This window comes from Tamandua tetradactyla, chromosome 9 (genome assembly GCF_023851605.1).
Source record: "Tamandua tetradactyla isolate mTamTet1 chromosome 9, mTamTet1.pri, whole genome shotgun sequence".
NCBI lineage: Eukaryota > Metazoa > Chordata > Mammalia > Pilosa > Myrmecophagidae > Tamandua > Tamandua tetradactyla.
This window is the reverse complement of record NC_135335.1, coordinates 8,529,383-8,544,813: the sequence shown is the minus strand read 5'-3', so window position 1 is coordinate 8,544,813 and position 15,431 is coordinate 8,529,383. Positions and strand designations below refer to the sequence as shown.

General features: G+C 47.8%; 1 pseudogene; it reads right to left on the bottom strand.

The window, feature by feature from the left end:
• Positions 1–3,001: 3,001 nt before the first annotated feature.
• Positions 3,002–11,962, bottom strand: LOC143645512 (calcium uniporter regulatory subunit MCUb, mitochondrial-like; annotated as a pseudogene).
• Positions 11,963–15,431: the final 3,469 nt, after the last annotated feature.

Genomic DNA, 15,431 nt, shown 5'->3' with positions numbered 1-15,431 from the left:
TTGTCCCGGGCACAGGGCAGCAGCAAAGCTAAGTGTCAGCCAAGCTCTGTGAGAAGACACTTCTGAGGGGTGGGAGGGCCAGCCGAGCCCGCCACTCACATCCTCCCTGGGCCCACCAGCTCAAAGCCCAGAATCCCTGCATGTTTAAAAAAAAAAAAAAAAGGGAAGGAAAGGGTGAAATAAAAAATATTCCTGACTGAAAAAATTCTCTTGTAATAAAGGGTAAGACCCAGTTGCCTTAAAGTAAGATTGGTATTTGATGACAATTTCAAACTGGCAAAAACCACCCAAAGTCAGCTTTTTGAGCTTTTATCTCACCCTGTTTCGAAGTCTGATTCTGCATTTCTTTTGACTCTGGCTTGCTGCCTGAGTTGCCTCAGAAGGGGTGTCCACGTGCTGTGCCTGGCGTGCAGACCCTAGGCCGGGTCTGGAATTTCGGGCACCCACTGTCGGTTTCTCCAGTGGGCACGCCCAGCGCTGGGTGGGGAGTCCCGCGCGGGTGCCCGTGGCTGGCCTGGCGGCTGGCGCTGGCCCGGCCGCTGCAGGGGATGGCGCCCGCCAGGCTGTGGCCACTGTCCGAGCCGGAGGTGACCGAGGCCTGGTGTCCGGGTGAGCCGGGGGACAACAGGAGGCCTCGAGCATCTGTGACTTGGGTTCCCGGGTGGGCCATGGCGGTGAATCGGAAGAGGGGCTTGGGAGGACACCCTAGCGGGCCACCCAGGAAGTCCGCTGGCTTCCTCTCGGCCTGGGGCTCGTGGGCCTCGGGCCGGGGGTTTGCCCTCTGCCCAGCCCGCTCCCCAGGCCTTCCCTTTCCTCCTGGCCAAGGCACCTCCCCCAGGGACGAGGAGGGCTGGAGACCCCCTGACCCCACCGGCACCCTCCCAGGGTGGCATGAAAACCAGCTGGGCCCTGAGCTGGACCTGGTGGGTGGGCCATCGAGGGGGTGCTTGAGTTTCGGTCTTGTCATTCACGGTCTGTCCCAGGGCAGGTGACCTGGCCTCTGAGTCTCGGGGGCCTCACCTGTCACCCGGAACACAGGGGCTCACTCTTAGGGGTGGGGGAAGGCCTCACTGACGGCGTCCATCTTCTCGTCACTTCCGCAGGTATTTCCTGAACGGCGGCCGGGGCCAGGCCTGGGGAGGCCGGGGAGCAAGGCCGGTGGAGCGCCTGGGTCCGAGGCACTCAGGGCCCGTGGGACAAGGACCCGCTGGACAGGAAGGGCTTGAAGGAAACCCATGCCATGCCCGGCTAAGAGCAGCCTCTCCGCCACCAACCTACCTGGTGCCTCCAGAGAAGGCGCTAGGGGCCCCTCTGCACCCCCGCCGGTCCCAGCCCTCGCAGCGGGTAATTCCCCAGGTGGGCAGTCCGGGTGAGGGGGACAGGTCCTCGGCACAGTGGCTGAAGCCCGCGTGGCTGGGCCTCACCCTCTGGGACCGCGCCCGTCCCCTGCCCAGGTCCACCCAACTCACCCCATGCCCCAGTGAGGAGCCTCGTGGCTGTGCCCTCATGGTAGGATGATACCTGTCAAGCTGCAGGACTGGAACCTGGACCCTGGATCAGAGGCAGGGCCCCTGCCTCCTCCCCTCCCTCCTCTCCAGGGTGGGCAGAAATGCTAGGCCTCCTCCCCCACCCATCAGAAGCTCCTGGGGCCCAGGCTGCTTTGTGCAGTTGGAGGAGGGCGCCCCCTGGGCAGACACGCAGGTCTTCGGGAGCCCGGCCTGCGCGCTGAGTGTGCACCCCACTTAGCCCGCTCCCTGTGCTCCCTGGTGCCCCCCAGCACCTGGCCTGCAGCGCCCCCTGCCCCACGGCTCCTGTGCCGGTCCCTTGGTGTCCTCAAGAAGGGCTTGGCCCTGGGCGCAGGCCTGGCAGTGGCTGAAGGAGCTGCCGTCGGCCGAAGGCAGAACAACTGAAGCATCAAAAAGATGAGTAATTGCAATGGGTTTTTTTTTTTTTTTTTTTTTTTTAAAAGAGAGAGGGAGGAAGGGAAGGAAAGACAGAGAAGGAAGGAAGGATGGAAGGGAAACATCTTTAAACATTTTCTTATTTTTATTATATTTTGTTTGTTTGTTTTTTTTTTTACATGGGCTGGGGCCGGGAATCGAACCGGGGTCCTCCGGCATGGCAGGCAAGCACTCTTGCCCGCTGAGCCACCGCGGCCCGCCTGCAATGGGTTTTTACATTCAAATGTGTAAAACACCATGAGTTCAAATGATGCATTAGAAAACCAAAATCTATTGGTCGTTTGTAGAGATTGCTGCGGCTCCGTGATGGTTATTAAGGCATCCGCCCATCTGTTCTCTGCTGTGAGAGGCTGTGGGGCCCGTTGCTCTGTGACTCTTAATGTGCAAACCACATTTTCCCTTTGCATCTGGCGTTTTTCCAGCATTACAGCACCAGCTGCAAAAGTTTCCCAGTGCCCAGAGGCCTCCCAGCTTCTACATTTCAATCATCCCAAATGCTCCCCTTTATTTCCCCAGCTCTAGGGGTGGGGGCTGCTTCCTCCAGTTACTTTGTGGTATCTTTTTTTCTTTTTTTTTTCTTCAAAGAATACTTGTGTTTTACAAAATTTTTTTTACTAACTAAAAAAAAATGGAAATGGTCAAATTGAAAGGAACTACAGGACTAAAAGCGTCTAGTGTCTAAATTGCAAAATCAACATTTAATGGAAATTTTCAGTGATACTTAAAAATGTCAGATTAACCCTTGCCATCGAGTTCTTCCACTGGGCAATTGTCAACAGAGGATGGCGCACGTGCTTGGGGACTCTTGAGCCTTGCCAAGGCCTTCTTTTAACTTGTGTGGCTTCACATCAAATCGCTGTTGAGTTCTTGTGGGAGAATTGCCTTCTTAACAGCTGAGTAAGTATGAGCCTGTCTTGTGACTGCAAAATATGCAAAAAGAGACCATGGAATTTGCAAATGCAATGAAGCCCATGATGGTTCCCTAATGCCCTGGGAGGATTCCTGCCCAGGGAACCCAGCCACTGCCAGGTCCTGGATGCTCACCCAGCCCACGGGAGTCCGCTGGTCTTGGCTTCTGAGCCAGCTCCCCTTCTGGTTTTCAGCTGTTCTGGGGAGCGCAGTTCTTCCATCAGGCCACCCATTTCCTCTGGTAAATGGCACTTGCTCTTGACCAGAAACTCTTCTAAATGCAGGCATATAAACAGTCTGTGCACCAAGGCTCTCATGTTTTCCATCTCAGTGGCACCCTCACTACTCAGGTTTTCTTTCTTGGGCCACTGCATATCACGTGTTATTTTATTAAGGATGAGTTTAAAATTGCACATCAGCAAAAGTTCCATCCAGGTTGAAAGCTGGGAACTTGCTGCCATCTGCCGAGAAGGTGGTCGCGCTTTTGATCCTTTTATCTTCAGCTCATAGGTCCTGAAGGAAGGAACCAGCTGTGGGTGACATTGGTTTGACCACACACTGACAGCACTCTCTTCTGGGCGGCAGAGTAAGTGTCATCAAGAGGAAGGCCCTGTGTATAATTAACTGTGATTTCCTCGGTGTACTAGAAAGCAGACTCATGGCATTTCTGATTTCCACGCAACTTCCCGGGCAACGCCCGGGGGAGTCGGGTTTCAGGGCTCAGCAGCAGCCGTGGCCACAGACTGGACCCACAGGGACTCAGCTCCCTTCCCGGGGCAGAGCAGGGGCCTCCTGGGGGGTCAGCAGGCATCCCCTCCCCACCCCTCCTCCCCCTACACCCCCCCCATCTTGCTGGGGTGCGGCCCACCCGCTGCTCTGAGAGTCTAAGTTCCCTTTCTACCTCTCAAAAACCTCATTAGCAATTCTTTAGAGAAAATTTTCTCTGTTAAAGTAACTGGCCTAGTTTTGATCTCCTGATTGGACTCTGCTACAGGCACCAAATCTTTATGCTGAAATTGTTTTTAAAAAATAAAAAAAGAATCCATTTTTCTGCCTTCTTGTACCAATTTATATTTCAGGGTTTCCTTATGGGAAACATTCCAGCTAACAAGGCAGAGCTAATGATATAATTAGAAAGTCATCATTTTGCAATCCCTAGTTAGAGGCTTAGGCTGTGATTCTAGAGAGCTGCTAAGGCCAGCATGCCAAAAGTCAGGGGGGACTTTATAATAAAGTATCCTGCTGGTAACATCTGAACCCACTTGTGAATTCACACATCCCTTAAAGCAGAGCAAGCCTTTTAAAAAAGACAGGGGAGGAAGCGTACAGCGTCACCTATGAACGTTCTTCCCCAAATAATAGCCTCTAGATCCACCTACCAGTTTTCCAGAAAAATAGGGGACAGAGGAACATGTTAAATAGCACCCCTAGGATGTAATCTGCCAAATCACGAATGTGGGAAATCCTGTGGGCAAATGGATGAGTTTCACCAACAAACAAATGACCTGAAAAAGGTAGGAAGGAAATTTATGGATTAAAAACACATGAGGGTGGGCCACGGTGGCTCAGCAGGCAAGAATGCTTAACTGCCATGCCAGAGGATCCGGGTTTGATTCCCGGTGCCTGCCCATGTAAAAACCAAAAAAAAAAAACAAAAAACACATGAAACTTTGAAAGGAATACACTCTACCTTGTTTGGCTCTCTATTCAAACAAATGGACCATTGGATGTTTCTGAGCTAATTGGGGAAATTTGAACACAGACTGGGTGTTAGATTATATCAAGGAAGTATTCATTTTGTTGGGTATGATAATGGCATGGCGGTTAAGAAAAAAGTCCTTATCTGTTAAAGATACAAACCATGATATATACAATGTGGAATCTGGGATTTGCTTTAAATTCACCATCAAAAAAGAAAAGAAAAGAAAAATATGGGTGGGGGAAGGGGATATGTGTGACAGAAATAGTCAGATTTTGGCAGTTGTTAAAGCTGGGTAAGGGGGCCATGGGGTCGGGGGTTCATTATTCTATCCCATCTACTTTTAACTATGTTTGAAATTTTTAAATTATAAAACTTTTTTTAAGGGCGGGCCACAGTGGCTCAGCAGGTAAGAATGCTTGCCTGCCATGCCCGAGGACCCGGGTTCGATTCCCGGTGCCTGCCCATGTAAAAAAAAAAAAAAACAAACTTTTTTTAAGAGAGTGTGCAAAAATAACCCCCAAATAACATCATTCCTGTTAACCCTAAAGAACACTCAATCATTGAATGATTGATTGAACAATCAATCAATAGGCATTGATTGTACACCATGCATGGAATGTATGCATGTGAAGATCTGTCAATGTAAATTTTTAAAGGGGGAAGAAAAAAAAGAACACCTGGGGCTCTAACTGAGACTCTACAAAAGTTGCATGTACTAAGTTTACTTTCCTGAAATCTACACCCTGCAGTGGCTTCCTAGGCCAGTGAAGTCCTGAAACCCAGAGGAGCCAGCCTACCCAAGAACATCAACTAGTTCTACTCCCCTGTCCCATATTATCCACACCCCTTTTCAACATGAAAAAGTTAGAATGGGCATAGCCCAAAGACCCCTATAGATTGGGAGAAGGATGAAAGGAGAAGGAGCAGTTATAACACAGAAGATAGGATTTAACAAACGAGTATGATTGCTGAATCACTGTGTTGATAGTTCTTCCAGCTTCCAGTGTTTTGGAGCTGCTAGAAGGAAAAGTGATAACCCATACCAAAATTTGAAATCTCTTCTGTGATTACTTGTTCAAATGTACTTTGAGAATTATTGGGGTTTTTTTTTCGTGTGTGTAAATATGTTATATTTCACAATACAAAGTGTTTTTTAAAAAAGAGAGAGGGTGGGGCAGGCAGTGATGGTTCAGCAGGCAGAGTTCTTGCCTGTCATGCTGAAGACCCGGGTTCGATTCCCAGAACCTGCCCATGCGAAAAAAAAAAAAGAGAGAGAATGCAAAAGTATGTTGTCTTTAATGCTGAGTGAAATAAGCCAGACACAAAAGGACAGATATGATTTTACTAATATGAACTGACTAGCGTATGTAAACTCAGAGTCTGAAGATGAAGAATATACATGGTGATGAAAACACAACTATGTGATGATATTGTGAGCCATTGATTGTAACCATGTCAAGAATGTATGTTGTTTATAATAAACATATTAAAAAAAGATGTAATATATAAGATACTTAGAGATAGAAGCTAGAGAAGGGAGAGAAGTTACCTAATATGTACAGAATTATTAACAAGTTTAAACTTCAATATTTGGGGATAGATAGAGGTGATGGTAGCTCGTTATTGGGATTATAAGTAATAGAGTCATATTGTAGGTGAATTTGATTGAAAGTGGCCATTTATAGTCATGTATGTCACTGATTGTACTTGCGGGTGCTACTACAAATATATAACACCTGTACAAAGAGTTAATGTCGTGGTGTATGGGGGAAAATTACCTATTGCAAGCTATGAACTCTATTTTACAGTAATACCTTAATATTTTTTCATCAACAATAACAGGTGAACCACACCAATGGTAGGGGCCAATAATGGGGAGGGAGCAGGTTAAGGGACATGGGGTTGTTCAAACCCAGCTCTTGGAGAGCTTGGGTTGGAGCAGCCCTAAGACCGAAAAACACATCTTACATACGTGTTTGGGACTTACGAACAGGAGAAAAGTCTTCCCGATGGCGGCCGGTTGGGAAATGGAAGTTAATGCTCCGCAAAGGGGCAGGGAGTGCAAGGGCTTCTAAGAGTTTAGGACAAGGGCATGAGAACAGAGTTTCAGCAGAGTCTTGAGGTCTGTTATCCACAGCGATCAAGGGAGGGGAGTTTTAGTGCTTTTTAATGCTTTGTTTACGATACCGCCTGGGCATTTCAACCCCCACCCCCACTCCCTACTCCCCAGGACATCTGCTGAGCTTTAGCTCCTGTCCTGTCATTGCAGGCTTCCATGTGCAGTAGTTTATTCTCAATAGGGAGCAGGCAAGCATCCACAGGGATGCTTTCAGTTTCCTTTTTTTGTGTCTCTTTGTCATTTTTCTCTTTGATACAATGAAAATTGTCTAATATCGAGTGTGATGACAACTGCACAACGAGGAAAGGACACTGTGAGACGTTGATTGTATACTTTGGATGGAATATAGGATAAGTGAATATATCTCGACAAAATCTGCAAAAAAAAAAAACCACACACCCAATTACCTTCGTTATATTTAATAAAAATACAGCAACCATTTCAAGTAAAAGGAATAAGTAGTAAATTTCAAAGAGGAATAGTAAGACAGCGGCGATGGTTATGGGAGTAAGTGCTAACACTTGTTGAACGTCCCGAGGAGGGGGTGTGGGGAAGTAGTTCCTGATGCCCTGGGCTCTGTCCCCACCGTTCCCATCAGACAACATTGGGGCGCTTCTCCTGGTCGTGGGACCCCCGAGATTGGTTCTCTGACTCTCCTGAGATTCCATGAGTGACTTAAAATGGCCTAGAAAATCCCTTTTCTGCTTAAACCAAACAAAGGAGTTTCTGCAACTAATTTTTCTATTTGTCCCACTTTCTGTTGCTTTTCTCCTTTCTGGTTTTCTTCTGGAGTGACTGAGTTCTTGACACCTTCTCCTTTTTGCCGGCTTGGAAGTGATGCCCTCTGTTTCTAGTGTTTTGGAGGTTACTCCTAAAAGCACGTTAACAAAGCCCGAGGTTAGTCAAGAGCGCTGGCGCCCTCTCAAACCATACAAGACCTCAGAACTTTTTTTTTGTTGCCCCCTGTGCTGGTTTGAAAGGATTTATGTACCCTAGAAAGCCATGCTTTAATCCTAATCAATCTTGTGGGAGCAACAGTTTGCGCTAATCCCTGCTTGCACTACAGGCTGGAAACTTGATTAGATCATCTCCACGGAGATGTGACTCAACCAGTTGTGGGTCTTGAACTTGATTAGATGGTGACGTGTCTCCACTCATTATACATGGGTCTCGATTAGTTTACTGGAATGCTATAAAGGAACATTTTTGGAGAGAGTGCCTTTTTTGAGAATGAGAAGAGAGCCACAGAGCCACAACGTTGTAGAAGGATGAGAGAATGAAAGGGTCCATCAGCCAGTGAACTTGGGCGATGAAGAAGGAGAATGCTCCCAGGGTGCTACGTAAAGCAAGAGGCCTAGAGAGAAAGCTTGCAGACATGGCCATGTTTGCCACAAGCCCTTCCAGCTGAGAGAGAAACCCTGAACGTCACTGGCCTTCTTGAACCAAGGTGTATTTCCCTGATGCCTTAGATTGGACATTTCTATAGCCTTGCTTTAATTGGGACATTTTCTTGGCCTTAGAACTATAAGCTTGCAACTTATCAAATTCCCCGTTTTAGAAGCCATTCCATTTCTGGTATATTGCATTCCAGCAGCTAGCAAACTAGAACAGCCTCCTCTTCAGTTTTCAGTGGTTTTCCCCCCCAGGACTTTATACTTTTACCTTGACTTTTAAGAACCACTGCCAAATGAGACATCATCATTCATGAATCAGTCAATGAATCAATTTGCTCACCATTCCTTCTCGACTCTCAGAGCTCTCTCTCTTTGGAGGCATTTTCATTCTTTCTGAAGTTTGGCTTTTAGACGTTCTCTCGTCTGTTGGTGATTGCCTGGGCAGTGCTCCCACCGTGGCTGTCAGGCAACAAGGCCATTGAGGCGTGATAGATGCTTGTATTTCATGGGTCTGAGTGTCCCCCTGTAGTTGTGGGGGAGGGGCCGCCTTACTCTTGGGGTGTGTAAGAATCAAAGTGATTCTTCCCTGGGAGTTTCTCCCAGATGAGGACCCTGGAGAAAATAATAATAATAATAAAACACATTTTAAAAATAATAAAAGGGTGGCGCGAAGGTAGTTCAGTGGGAGAATTCTCACCTGCCATGCAGGAGACCCGGGTTTGGTTCCCGGACCATGCGCCGCCATCACCACCACCACCCAAAATAAAATAGATAAATAAAATAAAACAGAGTTGGGGTGTCCACCCCAGCCCCTGTTGGCTCTCTGGGGCTCACCTAAATCCCTCTGCCAGGCGTTGGTAGGCCACGTGTCCTCTGACCTTGTCCCCCCCCACCCCGGCTCTGCCCCCCCCACCGGACTGGCCATCACCTGCTGTGGGTCCCACCTCTGAGCTCTTGCACCGGGGGGCCCCAGGAGAGGCAGAGCAGCCCTTCTGGGCCACACTGGGTTCTGAGGGGAGGCTGGGGTCCCCAGACGTGGCTAGTTTGGCAGCCAGGGACAGAAAGACAACGGGAAGTGAGGGGGTGGAGGGCTGGTGGGCGACTCCCTGCGGGGCCCGCTCACTGGGCGCCTGGGGGCCGGGGCAGTCACCAGATCGACCCGAGTTAGGGGCGCCCTGTGAGGGGGTGCAGGCCCCCGCAGGGACTGGGAGGCTGCAGAGAAGGGGCAGAGCGGGTTGGCAAGAAAAATTAGGGTACTGGGAGCTCTATTCTTTGCATGCTTTCTCTGTAAACATACAACGTCTCTAATAGAAAAAATATATATTTTCTATTATACATATTTTCGGGCCCTTTTAGCAGCGCAGCGTCCGGAGGGGATGGGCCAAGCCACAGGGGCTGCCGCACGAGGCCCGTCCCGCCCCACCCCCCGCCGTCTGATTTCGGTCCTTACAAACGGAGGCGACGCCCCGGCTCCCCCCGCCCCCCGCCCGGTCAACCCCCCCCCCCCACCTCCCCCCCACCCAGGCCGCTTCCTCTTTGTAGGCGCTGCAGGTCGGGCGCGCAGGGCCTTGGCAAATGAATTCCTCTCGAAGGTTTGGCACTTGGGTTATTCGTGGTCAACCACCAGACTGACGATTGCTGTTGGGAAACTTGGACCCTTTGCTGGGCTGAGATTGCGGTGCCGCCATGGGATTGGGCAATGGGGTGCTCGGTTTTTTTTTGTTTTTTTTTTGTTTTTCTGGGGCCGCGCAGTGCCAGGCTGGGGCGCTGACGCGCTGATGGTGACCCCTGGCGGTAGAGTCTGTAAAGGGTGGCTGGGGACGGCGCGTGGACCTGCTTTGTAAGTCCTCAGAGCTGCCGAGGTCGCCCAATTGGAACTGTGCTGCATAGCAGAAGGAGGAAAAGAGATCACACTTCTCATAGAAAACTCAGTGAGGAAAGAGTGCTCCCCAATGCTCTCTCCCCTTGAGCAGCCTGGACTGGTTGGTGACAAAGGCTACTAGCGCTTGGCACCTCACCGCACCAGCAAGGGTTAAATGGAGAAGAGGCTATTTTAGCAAATTGATCTCATAAGGATCATAAGGCAGAAAAATTGCTGCCACTGCTGGCACGTAGTGTGTAGCTTTGGACGTTGCTGATGTTTTCTTTCCTCCACAGCACCAGGCGAGGCATGCAATGTGCTTTTATCATTTCCACGGAAATTTTTAAAATTTTCTTGCAAACGTAATCATCCAGCTGATGCAACCCTAGCACAAGAGGAGCCGCTGCCGGGCATCTTCACTTCTGATCACATCCACCATGCTCTGACAGTGGGTCCCACTGAAGCAGCCGTCCACATTTTTTTTTTTTTTTTTTTGGACTGCTCTTCAAATACAGGTGGATTGTAAATGAAGACAAAATCCATGGTCCCATTACACCAGCTACTTTCTTGGGGGACGTCTGGGAAGTCCACCAACCATTAGGATTGGCTTTTGGCCACCGACTACCAAGAGAAAGGCTCTGATTTGGCTGCTCTGCCATGGAAGGGAGCATGTCCCACACCTAGGAATCTTTCTGAAGACTTTGTGCTGGGTTGCCAGACAAGAGGCCTCGTCTGAATGGGGTCCTTGCAAGAGGAAGCCTTGGAAGCAGGCCAGGAAGCCTGGCCACTGAGCTCCTTCAGACCTTGTGCAACTGCCGTCCCAGCTGACAGGAGTCTTTGGAAATTATATTCCACTGGTAGTCACTGCCCTGATCACCCCCCGGCTTTTGGATGTATGGACCTCCTCCTGCTGCTGAGAAGCACGCGCTCTTTATAGGAGATTCCCACACATAGCCCATCAGCCCGTAACATTTTCACGCGTGCAGGCTGGAATTTCAACAGCCAGCATCTGAACTCTTTGCATCTGACTTTCCCTGGCCTTCCCCACCACGGGCAGTCTGGAAGTGCACCGCACCCCGCCCTCCACCAGAGGGAGCCCTCCTCCAGTGACACATTGGAGTTGATGGGAACCCTCTGCAGCTGCCTGGCCCCTCAGGGGCGCTCCCTGAAGTGTTCCATGCCCTGACTCCAGAGTACCCCCTCGTGCCTGAGCTCCAGGTGACGATCGCAGCATTGGGATGGAACTTATGGATTCCTTGCAATTTTCAACAAATATTTATTGGGCACTAATCTATGTCAACCACAGGTCTAGAGGCTGTGGATACAGGAATGAAAAAGCAAAGTGCCCGTTTTTGTGATATAGACAGAAAATAAGTTAAATTCAGAGCAGTCAGGAGGTGAGAAGTGCCAGGAAGAAAAGGAGATGAGTAAGAAAAAAGGTCAGGAAAGGCTCTTGGATAATGTGACCAGTGTAGCAGGGATCTGAAGGCAGAGAGGGTCATGTGGATCTTGGGAGAGTGTGTTCCCAGCAGAGGGAATAGCAGGGACAGCGGACCTCAGGGGGAGACCCCTGGCAGGTGTGGGGAACAGCCAGGTCAAGGTGGCTGAAGCTGAGTGAGCAAGGAAGGGAGGGTAGGCGATGGAGTCACAGAGGCAGCGGGGCTGGGCCAGCCAGGTCCCTGCGAGTCCTGGAAGGGATGTGGCAGGAGGGCCGAGGACTGAGTTGGGGCACCCCCGATCTGACCACTGAAAACAGGGAATCTCGCTTAATCGGATCTATCACCCTTTTTATAAAGCAACCTTGGAACACTGCTTTTACCAGAATGAAATGAAATTAATAGATAATATAACCTACTGATATACAACTCTGATAAATGTAATGCTCTAATTTTAATAAAAAGGAGAGCTCATCAGAAAGTGATTTCTGATACAGTAATATGCATGGCATGATAGAAACGCTAGGGTCTGACCGCACTGGAAGGACGATGTTGCCATCAGGTAATTGCGCCTCCTCATGGCGTCCCTGTGGCGGTGACAGCTGCAAACGAGGATGCCACAGGGTGTTGCAATTCCAATAACGCCAGCAGCCTTGCTACTGGGGACGCAATTTTCAGAAACAGCAAACTCTTGGTAAAGTTTCAAGTAAAATAAAGTTCAGTCTTCCCTCGATTTACACAGTAGTGAAAATCTTAGAAAAGTACTTCAAAATTCAGTGTTTACTAACTCTGGGCAAAGTTTAATTTTAGCAGGATGCTGTATTGGTCAGGGTTCTCCAGTGAAACAGAATCAACAGGGTGTGTGTGTGTGTGTGTGTATACAGAGATTTATTTTAAGGAATTAGGTGGCTGGCAAGTATGAAATCTGTTGGGCAGGGGGACAGGTTGGAAATTCAGACAGGAGTTGATGTAGCCTTGAGGCAGGATTCTTCTCCAGGAAACCTTTTTTTATCTTAAAACTTTCAACTGATTGGTTGAGGCCCAGCCACATTATGGTGGGTGATTTTCACTTAAAACCTCCTGACTGTAGATGTTAATCCCATCTACATTTCACAGGACATCTAGATTAGCATTTGAAAAAATAACTGGATGCCACAGTCTAGCCAAGTTGACACACAAAATTAACCATCACAGATGCTAAAACTACTGGGTGAAAGCTTACTGGGGAAGAGGATATTACATAGTCTCTTCCTACAGGTTCCTCATTTACTACTAAAGAGAATATTATAAAGGAAACTAATAGTGGGAGAATCTGGAGACCATCACCCTAAACTAGAGAAGAGGAGTTGCAAATGATCATGTTGGTTTGGCATGGATCAAAGAGGGAGGGGGAAGGCGGGAGGAACTGCCACAGAGGGTGGGAAGCGAGGTCTGGGGATGTCCACTTGTACCAAGATGCTACAGAACTGCTGGCTCCTTCTCCAAGATCAACCCTGGAGGAACTGAAGACAGAAAGCCCAATGTTCTCAGAAAACTGTGAGGAGTCCCTGGGGTGTGGCAGAAGAGAGCTTTTAAGTACAGGCCATGTGTGTGGTGGGAGGTGGCATTTTGGCAGGGGGTGGGCAGGAAGTAGCCCAGCCAGCTGTTGGGGAACAAGCAGGAGAGCTGCAGGTGTCATGGCTCTGCCCCTGCCGAGTGAGATCAGGGTGGCGCTCGTGCTTGTGCTCATGCGGGTGAGGAGCTGAGTCCATCAGCTGGGGACAGTCCTTCCACCCACCCTCCCTCCTGCTGACCCAGAGGACCCTCTCCCAAAGCCACTTCTCCTTGAGCACAGAGAGGGGAGCTGTGGAACCTGATAGTTTTTCTGGGCAAAAGCTTAAGGAACTGCATTTTTCTGATGCCTGGGCCTCTCCACTCTCCATCTCCTGGCATCCTGCGGCGTACTTGGACTTGGGTCTGTACCCCTTCCAGCTCGCATGGCCGAGAGGATAGCGAGTACACGTGCGGGCTCCTAGGCCACACCAGAGACATCTGAGGAGCACAACTACCGCAATGGAAAATGACATACTGTGCTACGGAGCCCATCAGAAATAGAAGTAACAGATGGACTAAGGAACTGAAATAAGCCTCACAAGTGTACAAAGAGATGGAAAAACAGTCATAATTACAAATGTGCGGTAGAAAAAAATAAGAAAAAAAAAGCAGAAATATCACATATGAAAAATAAAATAGTTACAGGACACAATAGATGGGATACTCAAGAGAAGGGACACAGTTTAGAAATTAAATAGTGAATCGAAGACCAGACTGAGAAAATCTTCCAGAAGGAAGAGCTGAAGAAATTTTAAAAATGTAAAAGAAAAGCTATGTGATATGGAAGATGGAAGGAAAGGTGCTATTATCTGAATAACAAGAATTCTAGAGAGAAAAATGAACATGGAAGGGGAAAGCAGTTGAAGAAATCATGGAGACAACTTTCTTGGAACAAACAGAAACACAAAGCACCTCAGATTAAAAGGGCCAAAGAGTGCCCAAAAGGAGCAAAACAGAATAACTCACACTGGTATTCATCCTACTGGACTTTAAGAATGTCACAGACAGTGCTGAGAGACACAGAACAGATCCCATAGAAGGGAATAAAAATCAGACTGACATCCAATTTTTCAACACCAATGGAGTGGTGATTTCAAAGTAATGAAGGAAAAGAATTTAGAATTTTATATCCATCCAACTGCCATTCAAACATGACAGATGTGCACCATTATACCATCTATTAAAGTAAGTTAAATAGACTAAACTTATCAGTTAAAAGAAAAAGTCATTCAATTTGTTAAACTCCAAATAAATCCAGGGACATCCAAGGCATGGAGGCATGCAAAGATTGAAAGTAAAAGTAGGTAAAAAAGACAAATCAGGCAAAAGCATGAACCCAAAGAAATCTGAAGTAGCTATACTAACATCAGATGAAATAAACTAAGTTAAAAGGCATTACTAAGGATGGAAAGGGTCACCCCACAATAATAAAAGGTTCAATTCACAAGGAGAGACAGCAATTTTGAACATGTTATGTCTAACAAAATAAATTCAAAATATATTAAGCAGAAGTTGACAGACTACAAGGAGAAATACTTAAGTCCACCACGGGATACGCTGCTGGTGGCACCACTGCCTAAAATTGTAAGCCGGCAATCCCACTCCTAAGAGCAGTGCCGAGAGAACCTCTCCCACATGTACAAAACACACTTGTATAAGATGTTTACAACAGCAAAAGTACGGGCAGAGGGAGCCCGGGGCTCAGTGATGGAATGCCCGCCTTCCAGCCGGGAGACCCAGCTTGATTCCCGGTCCATGCACCAAAGAAAAGTATGGGAAGAACCCGAAGGCAACAATACAAGACCGAATGGGTAAAAGTGTGCTCCAGTCCCATGAACTATAGCAACATACGGCAGTATGGAGTCACAGGAACGTGATTTTAAACAAAAAAAAAAGTCAGCTTCAAAATATGACATACAGCACGTTATCCTTTTCATAAAATTAAACATTTTCCGGAAATACTTTTCAAAGGTCACCTTTTAAAAAATAAATTTGTAAAAAAAACAAAGAAACCTGGGCTTCACCTCTGCCTTGGGTGGCAGAAGAATGGAGAATGGGATGGCGGGGCTTGGGTAAGGGGGACATAATGTTTCTTGGATAATTAAACGGGTGGTAGGTGTGAAGGTTCTTACTAAATATTTAAACATTAGCTTATAAAAAAGGTATTTAAAAGTGGGCCAATGGATCAATGGAGTGTGTCAGAACTGAGAATTATGACTATTAAAATTCTGTTCCTCTAAGGACCCCCCAAAATGCTCAATTATGGACATGTCAGTAACTAATGGTCACTCCCAACAAACCTGGAAATTAGAAAATACCTTTCCAAATAACTTATGAGTCAAAAAAGGAATCATAATGGAAATTAGAAAATACTCAAAACTAAACTATAATTAAAATACTACAGAGGAACACTTATAAAGTATATCTCAGGGAATTTTTGCTTTAAAAAACCATTC